Source organism: Nothoprocta perdicaria, unplaced genomic scaffold, assembly GCF_003342845.1.
Source record: "Nothoprocta perdicaria isolate Ctin4 unplaced genomic scaffold, notPer1 scaffold_139, whole genome shotgun sequence".
Taxonomy (NCBI): Eukaryota; Metazoa; Chordata; class Aves; order Tinamiformes; family Tinamidae; genus Nothoprocta; species Nothoprocta perdicaria.
Window position 1 is genome coordinate 728101 of NW_020454527.1, and position 19667 is coordinate 747767.

The following is a 19667-nucleotide window of genomic DNA, read 5'->3' on the forward strand; positions in this document are numbered from 1 at the left end:
CTCAGCTGAGGTATTCACACCAGGAACTGCAAGCTCACAGGTCCTGGTCACCAAAACTAAAAAGATTCAGACTTAAACACACTATTCCCTAAAAGAGACACTGCTTGGACCTTTGTGACTCAGCAGTTATGTGAAAGGTGGAATACTTTTCTCAAGATGACCTATATGAGCTTTGTGGAACTAATGTGAAAGTAGCAGCAGATATTTTTTTCCTACAGCATCCCTTATGACTTTTCTCATCCCAGAACTAATTCTGTTCTCGATCTGAGGTCACTTTCTGAGGAAGAATGGATCATGCACATAGAACCTCCTTGCCAGATGGTGGAGCTCATGGAGCAGCAATGTTGGTACAACCATGATAAATGGGTGGTTCTTGAGCAACAGAGGGGCCTCTGAAGACTTCACAAATCTTCAGTGCTGGCAATTTCGTTAACTAATCAGAAAGATTATTAGGTTAAAAAATTAATGTTTACTTAGTGCTCTCCCTATCTGGGAACTGAGTTTTTATTTGCATTCCATATACTCCATGTCTGTGAAGTAAATACATGATACAAGATCAGGCAATTAACCAGTAAATTAAGAGACCAGAATTCCATTCTCAGATCCGCCTCTAATTTACCTCACAGAAGTTAGGCTTGTTGCTTAGCCGCTCAGAGCACTGCTCTTGAAAAAGTCAACTCCTGTGTCAAGGAGCCAAGAGCAAGCCTGGTCCACAGCCTCAGCCCAGAAAGGCAGACGGCAAATAACTGGAGAAATAAATTCACTAAAATCTCACAGTTCACTAAACGTTGATCAGAACTGTTTAGCTTCCACCTCCTATATCTATGACCACAGACATTTACACTGACACAAACAGTGCCCTTATTTCTAGATAACTTTTAAAACATTAACATATGCTTTACATTTCTGTCCCTTCCTTAGAATGAATATTTCCACTAACTAAATGGCACAGGGAAGTGGAGGATGTCAACCTGGGAAATCCTGCCTGATTTTTAACCGTTGCTAAGATATCTCTGATATCTTAGGAAGTCAACTGTTTTGGCATCCTTATTCTAGAAAAGATCTGCCTGTGCTTATTTTTCATTGTCGTAAGTAATATGTTGTTTCTTCAGTCCAAATCCTGTTTACACAAGCATGAAAGACAGAGACAGAGACACACAGAAATCACATTCTTAAATTATCTGATTGTCTTATTACAACTGACAGAGAGCCAGGAAACTGACTGCTAAGGGTGGACCCTCTGTGCATCATATTTTGGTCAGGTTTTATTTTGTATGGGATGTGTGAGCATATATGGGTGTGCGACTTTTCCTTTAATGGCTTCTTTAATGTTAGTTTTAAAAAAGGAGCTTGAATGTTGAGGGAAACTTGAGAGACAAGAACATGAACACAAATAGACAGTGTCCTTATAAACAATAATGGCAACACCAGCAGGCACTATCTGCTCTAATTCATCTCGACACAGTGCTATGCAGCTGTCTCCCAGGGCTGCTTAACAAGACCTTTTTAACCACAATGCCAATGGCTTTCTATTGTACTTCCCTGCTCCTTTTATTTGATGTTAGTCTGCTTCAGTTCTCCACCCACCACCTTGCACCTCTTTTGGGCTCAACATGGCTATTTCTGAATAGCCTGAACAGAGACTGCAGAAGTAGGCAACAGAAAATTATTTAGTACATGGTAATGAAGATTAATCATCTTTGTTCGTTATGTATATTTCCACTCAAAGGCCTCAGAATGCTTCACAAATATCCATTAATTAATCAGGGAAGTCTCTAAAAATAAAGCAGGAGGGAGGGAGATGATTTTGTATAGCTCCACAGACCTACTGTACATCCCACAGTGGATGGCTACACTGCACAAGAAAGCTGGAGCTCCCATCAGCAGAATGAGAGCTGTAAGAGCAGTGGACACTCCCTGGGCTGCTTCTGCTGGCTCGACTCCATTTTTAAAAGACTTCAGAATGATTTGCAGTCTTCCAGCTCTCAGAGCAAGGTCCCAATGGCCAAGAGCTTTCACACACCATTAACAATAAAACAGCCAGAGAACAGTGAAGAAATCACTGCTTACAAATATCCTTACTGGGAAAGATGATACAGCCTCCTAGTAATGACCCTGTCTTTTCCCTCTTATTAGACACTTGACATCATGATGCCTAGATCTTTGGATATGAACAGTTAACCACATGTACATTTAGAAGTGAATACAGCAGAATAGAACTGACGTATTTGAAGTGATTGAATGTCTCAGCTTATTCTTTTCCCAGACTTTTGATCTTTTTCTAATTTTCCCAGATTTGGAATTGAAAACAAGGTGGGATGCACTGTTTCACAAGTGCTATACAGGGACTAGCAGACTAGGATTGATCTTTAAATTCAGCTTACTCTCCCTTTTTTGTTCAAGACACTGATTCTTTATACTATTGTGTTTCATTACAAAGTAATTTAATTTGCTTTCTGTATCTACCTTGAAGATTCTTTCAGCCTTTCTCCCTCTTCACTTATCTGTCTTCACTTGAATAGCACGGATTTGAATCATTATTCTCCGGATAATTTAGTTTGCATGCCATTTTCTGCCCATGTTTTAACCTGTAGATCCCTTTTTTATTATATCTGAGCCCTGACTGGCATTTATAATATTTTCCAGTATATTTTCATATATTAAGATGTGAGGGATTTCTTTTCACCTTTTCTAGACAGTATGGAAGTGGTTCTGGAAATAGATATGATGAATGTCACAGAGGAGTATGACTTCAAGAAACTAACATCACCAAGAATAAAGATCCTGTTTGTAAGTAAGCTTCCTTCTATACGTGCATTTTCATTTTTTTTTTCACATGAGTGTTCTTCATTTTTCCAAATACACGCTATACAAAGCTGACTTTAAATGCTCACAGTTTCATTAATCTCAGCACTCTCTGCAGTGTCTTAACTCTTTTCATCATCCTTATTGCTTCTCTAAAGTTTGGCCTGAACTACCTGGAAGCAATCACTCACTCTGATCCTGAGTCCAAGTAACTATTTAGACAGGACAATTGTCTTATATTCCTCCCAGGAAGTTTAGTCAGCCATCAGACTATATAAAAAGAAAAAGATGCCTGATGAAAAGAGGCCTGTGGACATCATAAGCCTCTCTCTTATTCTTATGATGTTATAGTGGAAATATCAACAACTAGTGTAATGTAACTGTATGCAAGCATATAGTGAACTCAGCAACTACGTGATGAATGTGGAGTTCACATTTAAAGGAGATATAAATGGCTACAATATCAAGATGTTTATCTTGAAACCAAAATATAGAACCATCTGTTCAACCCAGTCTTCTCCTCTTATCTCAAAAAAAAAAAAAAAAAAAAAAATCGTAAGAACATGCAAAGTGGACTTGCAGAATAAAATCAAGTCCTGAACAGAAAGAAAGAGATAAATGTGTCTTTATGTGTGCACTGCAAAGACTGCAAATATAATCAGATAATGGATGAATAGCATTGCCTAAAAATTCAAAGACTAATGTAGCTGAGTGATTTGAATATTATAGTTAATTCATATTTCTTCTTCATCTGCTTGTGCATTATCCTTCAGAATATCACATTTTTCTTGAGTATGTGTGTTACAATAATCACTGATCCATTATACTGTTTGCATATGTCCCATGTCCTGTGTTAAGTTTTTGTTCTTGCTCTGGAGGAATACAAGACTTGGAACCAGAATTTATCTATCTCCAAAGTGCTATCTTGTTTATTTATTCATTAGAGTCTTCATAAAACTCTCTCATCTACCTATTTTTTTATGAGGAAAGCAAATTCAAATGACGTATCTGATTAAAATCACTTAAAATTAATTTAAAATCTTTTTCTGAAATTCACATTGCTTTTCAGTGTTTTCAAAAGCATACTATTACACTAAAATGAGTAAGCACTCTGTTTTTAAAAAATACTTCATTTTCATTAAATGATTCCACTCAAACTAGTGTTATTCAATGATACTGTTTGCAGTGGTAGGTTGCATACCAGAATTTTAATTTAGCTGTTGTTCTACAACAATATATACGACTTCCAGGACCTCAGAAAGAATTTGTCTAGTGCTTCTGAGTCCTATATTTGAAGATGGCTTCAAATGATACTTATGTAGTTTTGTGAAGATGCCCAAATCATTGCATGTAAGGTGAAATTCAGTCAGTCTGACCTATGGTTTCCATATGTACTGACTTTATTTCAGGGATAGAAACATGATTACTCATTTCTCTGAGTTCAGTTCTTGCAATATCTTCCTTTCTAACCGTGTTTTGTTGTTTCATCATGGCAGGAGGCATTTTTTCAGGGCGTAAAGCAGGTCTGAGTGATATTTCAGAGCTAGGAGAATATATATATTGTGATAAAGCAATGGCTGTCAATTCTCATTTGTGACAATCTTTCAGATTTCAAGGTACGTACTAGTATACACCTGCAATGAAAATAGAGCCTTTCATAAAGTCACTGCCTGTTTGTTTGCTTTTTAAAGACAGTGAAGTAAGTTGCATCAAAGTTCTTACTTCTAAACTGAAAGGGCCAAGATTGATTGAGGATTGATGATCCAAATGCCTGGAGATTATTTGCTTAGTTATTAATGCATCTTGCTGAGAGGTGAGGGGTAGATCCCAGACCCTGCTCTTCCTCAGTCAAATCAGTGTTAAATCCAGTTAATTCTCAAAACAGGCCTCCCGGTGCCTCACATCTTGGCAGGTCCAGAGCAGGATGATTCACTTTTAATAATTTTACTTCAGATTATTGAGGAAAAAGCAAAATACTCAACATGGTCAAGTAGACATTGCACATAACCAGAGCATGTAGGAGCTACAGTAATACAGCATATCTGCTTCCTGAGAAGAGCAAGAAATGGTAGAGATGTCACATGCTCTGTAAAGTGCAGCCAAAATCTACTTGTAATTTCTAGACTAATGGATCTGGATCACAAAGAAACAGAATTCACTATTTTCAGAGGCCTTGTGTGAAGATATGAACATGTCTTTTCTGATTGCCTGCTCTCATCTCCTAAAAAACGATGGAAAAAGTCTTTGAAGTTTCACTTCAAAATGGAGATGAAACTTCAGAAAAAAAGCTAAGAAAAGAAAGAAAGGAAAGAAAAACTTGGAGTGTAGATATTCTGTGGATCTTCTGTTAATTGAAATAAAAACAGTAAGCTCGAGATGGAATGTATTTAACCTTTAGTATGAATGTCTGTGGAGGCTGGCATAAAACATCCTTCCTGGGATGTTTCGAGTCCTGACATAAATCATCTCAATTTACCTAAAGCTGAGGATTTTTTTTCTTTCATCTTTGGTGAACTGCAATGTGAGTATGTTAATATTTATTTGAAAAAAAAAAAATCCATTTTTTTCTCCAGTTGTCAATACTACTCCCCCTGCTGGCCCTGGCTCCACTTCCAGCACTATCTTTTGTTTCTGTTCCGAGTGCAGCAGCCACTGGAAGACTTGTCCTCTATCTGGGGAAAGCCGTTAAAAGGTTTGCGCAGCTGTGTGGTCAGAGGTGTGAGCTGGTTCATGAATCCCCAAAGCAGACATAAACAGGCTACTGCTTTCGTATAAAGCCCTGCAAGAAAACAGCATGTGGCAGAACAACCTCAGGGAGGCACAAACATTACCCAGAGGATCCTCAGTGTGACAGGTTCAAGCAAAAGAGGTCATACTGATTCAAGCAAGATGGGTAAATGTCTCTTATAAAGTAACAAGGTAGACTGCTGGTTCTCTTGGGGTTTCACAATGATTTGACTAGCAATGGTCAAGAAATGTTTCAAAAGAGAAAACAAAACAAAACAAAAACACCCACTTCTGTCAGAAAATGCCAGTTCATTGAAAGTGAAATGTTTTGCAGAAATGTGCCTATTTGAATAAGTCTCCTACAAAACCTCTGGAAGGTTTGGAAACCTGAGAGCCAGATTTCTGCCTCTCTTCTTGCCAGCCTCTCCACCCAGCTTCTTGGGTGCCATACGAAGGACTGCTTCACAGCTCAGATACTCCAGGCTTTTGAAGATGTGTTTATCTGCCTCATAGAGTTATTATTCCCATCAGCAGCTCCAAAAACTTGTCATCATTAGCAGTGAGAGGAATTTATTGGACAAGTTATTCGGTCTTGCTACCCCAGTGTTCAAAACCCGAGGCTGGGATGTGCTCTTTGCCCCCTGCAAGCCGAGTATAGAGTGAAACGTGAGGAATCCTGTGGTTCCGTGTACCTTGGTGTCACAATATGAGTCATGGGCTCGGGCTAGTGGTCCCATATGGCTGCAGCTGTCTGATCACTAGAGCTAGAGGAACCAGCTAGCCTGCAACAACAGTCATCTGTTCCTACAAATTTATGGTAAAGCTCCAGGAAACAGGCCAGAAATAACTCCATTTTTATTCAGCAGGTTTAAAAGATTCAAACAAGTCGATTTTATTTAAGAATATCATGTTGCAGCATTTCTGAAACAGACTGCTACAGAATTTTGACAAACGTTTATATTTTGGCCTTTCTCTCTTGCTCAAGATTAAAAGGTTTCTGACAATGCAAAATTAATGAAGAATGGGAAGATAGTTTTCTGACCTGCTGTACTCATTTAAAAGGATAGCACAATAGGTTGTAGAAATAATGAATTACTTTGCTGTCTTAATACTGCCTCCTAACTCAGTTGCTCAGGGAATTGATCAGTCTTAAAGAGAATGAAAAAATGCAAATAAATACTCCTACAGCAAAACAGAAAGCCTGTTTCTTTTTCCCTCTTCCATCAGTGAGACTTTCCTAGGTCAGTCCTCAGCCATTGACTTCACAAGACGAAGATGTGATTTGCATTAGCTCCAACAGAAAATCACATCGCTAACAAGAAAGAGTCACTTTGGGAGACTCACCTGTTCTCCTGGAAAATCATATGAAAATCATGGAGGAAAAATAAAGGTAGCTCTAATGTAAGTTACCATACCATACTATACCATCATAACCAGTTCTCAGATTATTTTTTCAGATGTATTAATAGAGATTTATTTTGTCCCCTTCACTAATATTTGGTCTAAAAACAAGATGCGTTTCTGGTTATGTGACAGTTGTGCGGATTCCTCCGTTGCTAACTCTTAATCTCTTCCTTTCTCAGTGCAAAGGAGAGCATCTTTCCCTCTTCTGGTCTTTAAAAATACTTAGAATTCCATGGAATCCAACAGTTTGGAAGCAGTTTAGTTGCCACTTGATGAAAGGTCCACTGCAAAAGGATACCACTTAATTGTTCTTAACTAGGCATAATGTTTTAATTCTGAGCGGTATACTTCCTGGCTCCCTGTCAAAAATGTACATGATGTTACTGAATATAAATCTGATTTGCATTTTCAGCATTAATGCTAAAGACAGAACAAGCTGTACAGAGTTTAAGATCTTTATCTTGCCACATAGATTTAACAAAAAAACAACAAAACGGAACATGCTGGAGGGAAGAGGAGGGAAAAGTTGTAGCTTTTACTGACAAAATCTGTTCTTCACTTGAACAAGCATCAAAAAATTACATCCTTCAAGACAGTTGTACAGTCCTGCCACAGATCACAAACTCTTCTTAAAATTTCATGCATGCTTCACAGTAGCCCCTAATTCATAAGTAACACAATGTTTGTGTTCCCTAGGGGAAAATATGACAAAGAGCAGCCAAATGTTCAAGGGAAGACATTGTAAGAAAGCTTTGGAAAGTCTCTGGACCAGACCAAAACCTTAAGAGAGTTTCTGGTTTCATTTCTCACTGTATTACAGTATTTTCCTGTTAGAAATGTTGACCTTTAAGGGAAAGACCATACTAATTTTTCAACAATGTATATATGTTTTTGCTAAACCTCAATTCTTACCCCTCAACTATCAGTCCCCAAAATGTCTAAATTATTCTCTGTGTCTTTGAATTTTAGATTTAGGTTTCAGGAGATAGAATAGAATATGAGCCTTTTATAAGCACTGAGGGAATGCAATGCAGGTATTGATTATCTGTAATATTCAGTAACATTTGGATGGATTCAAATCAAGGACAGAGACAAATCCTACACTGAAATAAGATTTCTCCCTTTCCCTTCTATCTTTTCCCTAGTTAGCAAAGCATTGCTCACCAAATTACCCTGCATTAGCTGCATTCCCCACAGCTGTTCATTGTGCTCAACCTCAGCACAGACTTGATATTCTCAGGGTTAATTTGCAAAAAGAGGGAAACTTTGCCAGGGAGAATTTCATTAAGCTAAAGACAAGTAGAAGACCCAGTAAAAGGAGTCTGTCAAAAATGGTCAAAATGTCAACATTGTGAATTGCAGTCTCCAGAAAAAAAATATTTTTTCCAGGCAATATGACTTCTGACCTGATAAAATTCTGACATTTAGAATCACTTTATTTACTTAAATATGTAGTCCATGAAATATTTGAATACAAGTCCTATTCTTGGAACCCCTTCAGACTCAGAGTGTCATTCTGCACACCACAACTTGAACCTCCCTTTACACACCTTGAAAAACAGATATCACTCTCATCATTTTTCTCTGCCGTTTCGTGGCTGATAGGCAACAAGCTCAATTTAATTTCAAAGCACATTATGATTACTTGAAACCTAGAGCCTTCCCATTTTGTCACTTGTAATAGATATCAAAGGAAATTATAACAGTTATTATTCACTGATAACTGCTATTCAAATATAAATGTTCAACAACTCCTGCACTCATTATGTCAACGAGTAAGAACACAGTCTCTGTCTGCATGCATGGTCTACATAACATAGACAAACAAACAGAACCAGAATTTTAGTTGTGAGGACTTTAAAAAAAATCTGTAAAATAGAGCAAAATTTTCATCCAATAACTGGAATAAAAATATTCCATCAGTACTGAGGGATTTTTAAAGAAACTTTACAGTGTCACAGAGCAATAAACATGATGATGATATATATATTATACATATGATATTAGTGCTAGCAGTTTCATTATTTATGAATTTCTCACATGGTCATAGAGCAAAACATCACATAATTTCTTCTTCTGCCTTGCCACGAAAGGTGAAGGTGCCCTAGTGGAATTGACTTGTTCACTCAGGTGGTAAAATGTTAATTAGTTTTCATAAAAGATTAATCCATAGAATTGTAAGTGAGTGAATTTGCTTCCAGGGTGCTGAAAAAATCTCACCGTGATATGCTTTGAACAGTCATGTCATGTCTCTGGCAACGTACTCTGCAAACTGACAGTATGATTTCTTGGGTATATTGTTCCACTTGTCTCTCAGTAATTAAAAGGCTATCATACAGGGACATATCACAGTAGGAATAAGAATATATGCTACTGCTATGGTGCAGCATGAGCATTCATAAAGCTAAGCTAACCAGAATCTAATCCAACAGTTTTCCTTAACTCCTTGTCTCTGTCATGGTAGTGTTTGTGCTGGCCACAGCTGAAAAGAAATGAAGAACAATCTGCGTCATAGAAAGGGGCTACAATAGTGTAACAAATAACAAAAACAAAATAAAATTGGTAGCAGTTAATAAAAATAAAATATTAGCAATTATAGAAAATTGATAGGGGAATGAAAAGAATACCAGGGGAATAATTTTTAGGCTGTGAAATTTGGCAAATAAGGGGAAAGAGCTTTTAGCAACAAAATGAGGACAAACAGCAGCCCTGGCTTATTCCTACTTTTAAATAAAATGAGGCATTGATAAAAAATTATAAGAGACATAATTGCATTGCGTAAATATTTTTGTTCTCCATTTGAAAGAAAAAAAGAAAAAAAAGATAGCAGTATATTTAGCAATACCAGATGCTGCTTCAGTATGTTTCTTTATGCCAGCAACTCCAGAGGATATTAAGAGATTCTATTAGTATTTGATATATTTAAATCAGCAGAACTAGATAATTAATATACGAAAGTATTAACAGTATGAAGTTTTCTTTGACAATAACGACTTTCAATGAACCTTGGAACATAAGTATATTTCCAGAGGACTAAAACAGATGAACAAAATGACCTGAGCCATTGTCATCCTGACACTGAAGACAAACACAGTAATGGAAAGGCTGATATAAGACTAGAATAAAACGTAATTAAAGAATGGAGAAATAATTAATGTCTATCAATGTGAATTTATAGAAACCTAATCCTGTAAAGCTAACATCAGATCTTAGTCTCATAAAATTAAAAGTTGAGAGATAAAATATATGATGTATTTCAATTAAATTTCAAAAAGCAGGGTAATACACAAAGTTTCATATCAAACTCCAGCTCTACAAAATCAAAAATATGTATATTATATGAATTAAAACCTGTCTAACCAGCAACCTTCATAAGGCATTTCTGAATTACATTTTTAAAAGACTAGCAATCAGTGCTATCCAGTTTGTATTCATTCTTTCTAAGGTATCTGCCTGATACAAATCAAGACTGAAAGTCCTTACTCCTTGATTTCATGAAGTTGGGAACAAATACCAGGGGAGATATCATTTTATTCATATCCGATTTTTTGTCACTTTTCCCTAAATATTTGTTGCAGGTGCATCTTTTGGAAATAAGGTATTGAACTTGATAGTCTACTCTTAATGCCTGCTCTAGTTTAGTATTCTTTTTCTTTTTTTTTTTTTCTGGTGGCTCAGAAGAAAATATACAATTATTAATGTTTAGGTTTTAAGATAAAATAAATGTTATGTAAGTGAATTAAACGTGAACAAAAGGGCCAATTAGATCATTATACACATAAACAGGTAAGTGCCAATTAGCAACTGAGTAGTTGCATTGCCTCTATACTTGACAGACATGTAACACTGACTACAAGACTGTGTTTTGTTCCAATAAATTACCTGCGTCATGATTCCCCAAGATATTATGGAGAGCCAAAAGGGAGAGGAGTAAGAAAGAAATCTTAGAATAGGCTTAGGAAGTAACTGAGCTTAAAAATTCTGCCCATTTCCATAGCAGGTTTCATGAAGACAGATGATCAGAAAGGGAGTTAAGCTTTCAAAACGTTTGGGAAATAAGCAATTAACTCTAGAAATCCTTAAGGCCTATTACAGGCAGAAGATCAGGTGAGATAATCACAATGTCCTTTCTAGTTCTGGTAATTTATTTATCTATTAATTAGACCTATGTAAGTGGGGATTTGATTGCTCCAAGGCACTGAGCTGGTAGCTCAGTTTACCTGGTCTACATAGACTTACTCTGACAAAAGAGAACAGAATTGAACTTAGAAATTTAAATATATGTCAGTGACCCAACAGTTCAATTAACACAGGTCAGGTAAGTGATACATCAGCTATGATACAGACTTTTTGCAGGTATGACTCAGGATATATGCGCAGTGAGAATCTGTTTTTTAGTTTCAAGCGTACGCTAACCAATATTCCCTGCTGTGGAAATGGATATGGCAAAGGTTGTAACATAATTGAGAATGGTTTCTGCCAGTTTAAATTGCCCTTTAATGTTTATCTAAGTCTGCTGGACTGCACTGTAGTCCCCACAAGACTTCACAAGGCAGTGATGTTCTCTGAAATTCTTATGTTCATTACAATACCATCAGTTTAGCAGCTCCAGTCAGTAGCTGGATTCCCCCCCAGCCTGGGTGGGGACTGGGAATACATATTTAGTCTAATTATTCATTACAAAGGCAAGCAACATATTTGGGTTTTGGAAGAGAAAGATCAGAGACAGCAAGTATTATTTCTCATACTTCAAGATTTATTTTACTATTTTTAAATAAATATTTAATATTTGTTTTATTATTTAGTAATAGTAATTTGAAAAGGTATTCAATCCTCTGGTTTTCATGTTAGAGCAAGCAATGGCTCCCACTGCTCCTTTAAGGTTCATCTTGTAAAACAGGCTGGGGAGAGAAAATGCCTATTTTCCTCTTATCTTGGTCATCTGTATGTTTTCCACATGGCACCACTCCAAATGTTTTAAAAAAAATGTTATATGAGATATTAATGCTATTCAAAATCCACAATACACCCTGCTCCTCTGTAATTCATCTTCTCCTTGACCTTTTCTTCCTCTCTTCTCCAAAAAAGGACATAAAGAATAACCTCCAATAAAATGCTATGTGACCATTTATGCTCCTAAATCACCTCAAGACTGAAAGTAATCCAAACTAGAATCGTAAAGTCTGCTTTTCCTACTCAAAATCACGTTTATCTTGCTTCTGGACTAACATGGGATAACAGACAGTTCCTCCATGGTGGCAAATTTAGCAGGGATGCCTGGAGGGTAGGACATCATTGCCTGGATTTGTATGGATTCTTACATTGAAACAGGAATTCAGTCTATAAGGTTTTCAGTATTACCATTTGGAGGGGAGGAGGGAAGGATGTAAAGCAGACTTTAACTGTGCTCTTCTTGAGCTTTGCCTGTGAAGCCTCACATCCAGCCTGGATTTCTCACACCTAGAGCTGAAACCTATAAACTTCTGCTTGCCCTTAAGGGCGTGAAGGAAAGTTGCAAGACACTTCCCTTTTCCCCTGGAAACAGAGCAATCTGCTTGTATAATTCCCAACTTACAGGCATCCATGTAACACATCTCCTGGAGGTGCAGGACCTCATGCTAAACTCAAACTTCACCTCAAACATTCCCTCATACATGCTGCAGCTGTAAAGGCACTGGTGCTCTGCAGGTAAATCAAAGCCCCCTGAAAGCATCTAGCCAGATGCAAGCTGAACTTTTAGCACAAGTCACATTCTATAGTAAAAGGACCTTTAACCATAGGTATCTGCAATAATAAAACTATAATAAATGAATATTGGTGTAGAGCGATCACACTGGGGTGTGAACAGACCTAGCCCTGCCTGTAGGAGATGTGTGCTAAACTACTGTCCAGCATGCTATTCAGTTCCCAAAAGAGGGTTTCAAATGACATTTTTCCCTCCAGCATTATATACCTGCCTTAGAAATTTGTGGAGAGTTTTCCTTCAGCTGATGGAAGCTATGTTAAGGGCTTTGCCTGGATGATTCTTAGCAGCAAGGATTTCACCTTCAGCACTAGCGAATGCAGTAGTTTTCCCTAGTATTATAGTCTTTCAAACATAAGTCTTTGCATTTGTGGGTTATTTTTAGAAATTAAGCATAGTAAATACAGAATGTTTTTAGCATGGGTGTCTTCAGCTTCCCACTGAGCTGTTACTTCTTTTCCTCTTTTTATGTAAGCAAGGCTTCCCTCCAGCAGCCTCATCACTGCCCCTCCCACAAGATGCATCTGACATTGCACATGAGTAACATCATAGTTATTTTTGCTCTGACTGTTCTGCAGTAAATTATCATCCTACAGACAATCTCTGCCCTGTAACTATCCAAATTCCAGATGAAAAAAAAATGTAAAACATTAAATTGCACAAGACAGAGAGAGAAGGATTTAGCAACATCTAAAAAGGCCAATTTGTTGGAGATAAACCATATGCTGGAATGTATGGAGTTTACTAAATTTCTCATTTTTAGTCTTATTTTTTATGCTTTCAAACTAGCCTCCTAATCAGAAATAAAAAGTCTATTTGAAGACAAGAAACATGGAATTTGTTTTGAAGTTAACACTAAGCTGTTTAAAAAAGGCAAAAATCCACAATGTTTCCTAGACAGATCTTCATTTTTCAGCCTTTCAAATTGAAATTAAGAACCAGATAGTCCAAAATCTCAGATAATTCTATAACTCTTCTTCCTTCTTGTCTTTGGATTTATTATCATGTGGCACTGACTTTTATGGGATGGTAATGTTATTGCTTTGATTTAGATTCTTTCCAAATACCACAGTCTATTAAAAGCATCAGTTCATCAAAGTCCACAGTATTAATTTACCAGGAATATCCCCAAAGGAATTTAAAAAATAATTTTGTATTATGAAATCAAGCTTCAAACTGAACTAACAGAGATCTAATTATAAATGGGAGCACAGTGCTAATTAAACCACCCACTCCAGCATTAAGGCCACTTGGGGGTATTCACATTGGTAAATTGCCAATTTGAACAAAATTGCAGGATATAATCTCCAAGCACTGGCTAACTCCATCTTTCCATTCCTCTTTCTCTGCTGTGTTCCATAATAACAAAGTGTGGATGGCAAGAAATCCAAAGATCTTTCAGCCCCCTGGGATATTTTCTGTGAATAACAATAACTTTTGAAAAAACAAGGATCAGCTTGAAAACATAAAGATCCCAAGCTTTGCTCTTTACGTGGTTAAAAGTAACCTGACATACTCTCTAATTTGCCTGACCTGTCCCTGATGCTACCTCTGATGATATTTGCCCAAGCTATACCAAGGGACTGAGGAAGGCAGCTGTGCATTAATCTACACTGAGAGCTTTGCCATTTCCCAGTAGCCTGAGAGTCTCATTTTGGGAGGAAAGGCTCATCAAAGCACAGGGGCTCTCCAGCTGCAAGTGTTGGCCAAGCTTCAGCACCACCATGGCCCGTCTGGCTTCTCTGACAGCTGATGTTTCATGATAGGGGCCAAGTTCCAGGGCCAGCAGAGCACTCTTAACAAGCTCTGGTCAATCCCACTAGTTCCATGGGATCTGATGGTATAAAAAGAGCAACACCATCCAGGCYAGGTAGCCTTGACCTTGTCTTCTGTCATTAAGACTGAGGGTCACTTATGTGATAAACAGCCTATGAATGATAAGATCTGCTCTGCCCTGATATCACTTTGCTGGATTCTGAATATCATTTTAATGCAAAGAGAGATGATGTGATTCCCAGTAAGTCTGCACTCTGCTGAGAGATACAACAAAGGTGATATTTTGTGGATTTCAGGTCAGAGGAAGGACAGAAGTTGATATCTTTTGTTCTGGGAGAGGGGTAACTAAGAAATAGATGCACTACAACTATGGGAAGGATGGTTGCAGATGTGCCATGGCAATTAGCCCTTACCAAGGCGTAGTAACTTGATTTGTAGGACAGAACAAAGATAGAGAAAGAAATCTAACTCATGGACTACACATGCATTACATTTGTTTTCTATTTTCCAACACTATTTGGTTTTCTATTTATTACACTGAAATGTTTTACTCCTTATATACCATCTGGGTGGTACCACTAAAAACTAATAGGAATTTAAACACCTCCTTAGTGGACAGGTCGACACTCAAGACAGGACCTTTCTGACTTACTAGCAATATTTTCATTCRCATATCTCTGCAGAGATCCGGTGGAAAATTTTGACAGGTTTCTGCAGTGTGAGCAGCAATAAAAAGACACACTGGGCTATGATTTCATATAATATTTCACCAAATAAACAGTATCAAGTTTGTTCACAGATTGGCTGAGAAATGCCTGAAGAGAGCCTAGAGAAGGAAGCAGCACTAGTGACATGAAGGTAGAATTTTTCCCTACAGAGTGAGTACTGAAGCAGAACTTCCACAGGGTGCAAAAGGGCTCAATCCAGCCAAGGGAATGTTTCTTGTGGTCATTAACATAGCAAAGCATTGGTCASAACAAATTTACTTCCTCATTAACAAAAGGAATCATCTATGGAAAAAGAAGTTCCCTTATATGCCTAATGGTATGTTAGTATTTTCTGTTGGATGTGGGAGTCATTTTTTCCTATGTATCTGGGTACTCACTTTATTTCCTATGCTGTTCTATGTTATTAASTGCCACAATGCATATCACATTTTTGTCTTGCATGGAAAAATTCCCTTTTCTTGTTTGTGAAGCACTATTGTGTTACATGCCTGCAATGCCTTCCTATGGGCCCAACAGACCATATGGAATTGGATTTATTTGGTAAGAGACCTGATTCTCAGTTGCTTACAACTTTTCTAAATCAGATGAAATTTGCTATCTTGAATGTCTTTCTAAAGCTTTATCAGTGACTTGGTGGGGAATACACTCTCATCAGGTTTGTAGGTGACACCAAGCTGGGGGAATAATCAATATGTATGAGGGCAGGACCAACATATAAAGGGTCTTATGGAGGAATGGGAGAAAACAGGCAACAAGAAATTAAGCAAGGACATATGCAAAGTCCTGCCCCTGTCAGGGAAGAACCCCGTGCAATCTTATAGGCTTGAGATTGACAGGCTGGTGAGCTGCTCTGCCAAAAAGGCCCTGAAGCTGCTGTCCCGGCAGGCATCAAGCTGGACGTGATCCAGTGGTGTGCCCTGGCAGCAAAGGAGTCCATGAACATCCTGGGCTGTATTGCAACGAGTATAACCAATAGATCAAGGGAAATAACTGCTCTCCTTTTATTAGACCACACCTGGAATACTGTTTCCAGCACTGAACATCCAAAACAAGAAAGACGTTCACAAACTGAAGTGAGTTCAGTCGAAGCCAGCAAAATGTCCAGGCCTGAAGCAATTGCTCTGTGAGAAGAGGCAAAGGGACATGGCTTGTTCGATCTGCAAAAGAGGTAACCCAGCAGCAGTCCCCCACTACACACAGGGAGATTATCAAGAAGGCAGTCAGGTCTTTTGCATAGAGAGAAGATGCATAGTAAGAGGATGTGAGACTGAAATAAGAGASATTTAGCCTGGTTATGAGAAAAAAAATATTTCACCATGACAACAATTATCTAGAGGAGCGCGTTGCCCAGACAGGCTGCGCAGTTTCTGTCCTTAGAGATTTTCAAGGCTGTACTGAGTAAAGCCCTGAACAATGTGGACAAACCTCATGGTTGATTGCTTTGAACAGGAGATTGGACTAGAGACCTATGAAACTCCCTTCTGGCCTGAATTATCCTATGATTCTTAAGCTCCTTTTTTAAAATTTCAGACAGAAGATTTTAGTAATATACAGGAATAAAGTGTGGAAAAAAGAACTACTTTTTTTACACACATTAGAATATATCTTACAGAATATGGTTTTGGAAACTTCAGTGCTCCAAGCTGTAGAGTGAGCACTTCGTTCATATTTTCTCTTGAAGTGACTTTTGTGCTAGGAGTGGTCCTTTTACTGTTCCATCAAAACCCTCCCAAATCATAAACCTCTATAAACCTTTCCTCAGCAAGAAACAGTGGAAACTGGTTGGAAGTTGCCACTGAGCCACCAGAAAATGCCTTTGTCTCTTTGCACTGCTTGCACAGGAGGACCAGCAGTGAGATTCACCTTGCCTGCCTTTAGATGTTTGCAGCGTAGGCGCTCGCTTGTGAGCTAGCCAGCCCACACTCCTTTTATAGCACAGTGTAGGAGTTAACAACTGGTTAGCTGAGTCCTGCCCTGGATGACTGGCCTAAACACAGAACTTCTAGTGAATTTAAATTATATGAGCTGAATCTCATGACTAACAAGTAGGTATCTAGTATATATTAATTTGTTTCTTATTTTTTTCCCCATATGTGACCTAGGGGCAGCATTATATCATCAGGTGTTTTTCTGTGCTACATAAATGTTTCATACACAGCCGTTAACTTAACCTCACTATAAGTCTATTAATTATTATTCTGTTTTTTTTTAGATGAAKAATTGCACCATCTACATCCATAGATATATTTGTTTAAAGACACACATCTACAAATCACAGTCCTTAAATCTGAGGGTTTGACTAAATGTCATGTGACCCTCAAACCTCCCAAAATACGGTTTTCTCAGATTTTCGCCGAAACAGTGCTAGATACATTTAGTGTACTGTACTTCCTTCTTTAACTTTACYCACATACTGAGCACAAAACTTTTTTTCTGCAAGTCATGGTCAGCAAGGTTATGCCATTGGCAAACTGATAAACCAAGGCATGAATTGTTTAGCATAGGTCTTGTGGGAACTGAGTGGGAACTGTCATGTTAATGCTCCTGTGTGACTTGCTCTCACAGTTGTTCTCTAGCTGAGAATACACCAGGAATACTGGGGAGGGATCCGGGTCTAATCTATTTCTTTACAGAMGAGTATAAGCAAGTTGTGGAAGAAYAACTGAATAATCTATATTAAGCATCTTTCTTTTATTCTTCCAGAATATAAGGGAATCTTGAAAAAGGTTCAGGGAGGATTACAACAGGAACTGAATGGTATGACTGACCATAAGATGCATGCAGTGTTTGTGAAATACATTACACTGAATGTGGCACTTTCTCTCAGCTCTCTGAGCTGGCTCCCTCCCTGTTACACATCTGCTTATAAAGCATAAGTCATATCCTTGTTCTGACAGTTTTGGAGTGGATGTTTTGCTGGAYCACATTGCTGAGAAAAGATCACAAATGGGGAGAAAATGTAAATTTGGCTCCTAAATTATAGCTTGCTGGTGTCTTCCACTGAAGCAATCTTACACTTGCTTCCTAAAGGGTTTTGTTTGGGATCCTAAAGGCAACAACAGAGGAACAGGTAACTTAAATGCAAGGGCTTTATATAAAACATATACAAAGCCCCTGTATTGCAAAATACTCTGCCAGTACAGCTGGGAAATCCTGGAACTGCCTCAGGTCTCAGGGGCAGAGTAAACTGCACCTGCTTGCAACACAATTTGCTCTCGTCCATTTTCATCAGAGCCTGCTGACTGAGAAAATGCATCAGGCAATTCTGACTCCTGTTTACAGGAACTGTTTCACTGCTCTGTATATGCAAGGGAGATTTCAAGGGAACYAGATTTCCTGAGTGAGAGGCTGCAACCCAGCCATTGTGCTGCACAGCTACAAACCAGTTTTTGAGGGCTCTTTCCACATTGCAGGCAGTTTAAAAAGAAATCAGCATAAGCAATGTCCATCATCTTTCAAAAGACACAGTATGTCCGTAAACCTGCAAGGATGCCTGGACTGACTTAATGACTGACTGAAGTTCTCGTTCACTCCTCCTTGTCATCTRTACTGGAGACATGACAGAATCCTAAAGGGAGCTGCTGATATTCCAAAAGCTGTTGCAGGAAACCATCTCACTTTTGAGTTTTCATAGATGGAAAATGCCTCATAGATTCTCCACAAAAATGTGGGATCATAATCCTATTTTCTGAGGAAATACAGTAACTAAAAAAGCTTTGGTGATGGGTCCATCCTCCCCAAGAAATCTTTTCATCCAGAATTAATTGCATTAATGTTGAAGGGGGAATCTTTTTTCAAATTGCTGTAAATATGCAACATTTTGCAGTTACCAGTCATAAATATATAATTTTAGAGACAGAAAGGGTAAAATAGGCATATAGAAAGGAAAAGCAGTATCAAAGTATGTTTTTCAACTCCCGGAGAGTCATCAGCAGAAACAAACGTACAAGGAAATTGCTGGCACTCCTAGCCATCTTCACAATGAAATAAYTGAGGAATTGTACAGGCTGGTCCAAATGAAAGTCCCAGAAATTCCCCTGACAACTCTTGATGTATCTAGACCAACTGATAGGAACTCCATGTGTGCTTAAATGCACTGATTCACATCCTGGAAGGAGAACTGGCCATAGGCAGTTCCTGCTACACATTCTGTCCCTGAATTTCTGTGCAAGCTTATTTAAACAGTCCCTACTATGGGTAGACTGCTGCACCAGACTGCTATCATTTACTACTATCATTTATGGCCAGTTTTTAAACTGAGATGTAGCTTGACTTTTGACTTTCTTTGTTTGAGGAGAAGGGAATGGAAGTGGGCAAACAACTAACTRAGCATGAAAAACTTTGTAGTTAAGAAAAAATTGCTCAGTTCTTAAAGATATTTCTGCATCTACTCGTTATTTTTTTGCATATGCGTGTGTGTAATGTAGGTTTCATTGCTTATATAAGTTTCTGGTTAATATACTTTAAAAGCTTCATGAAGAACA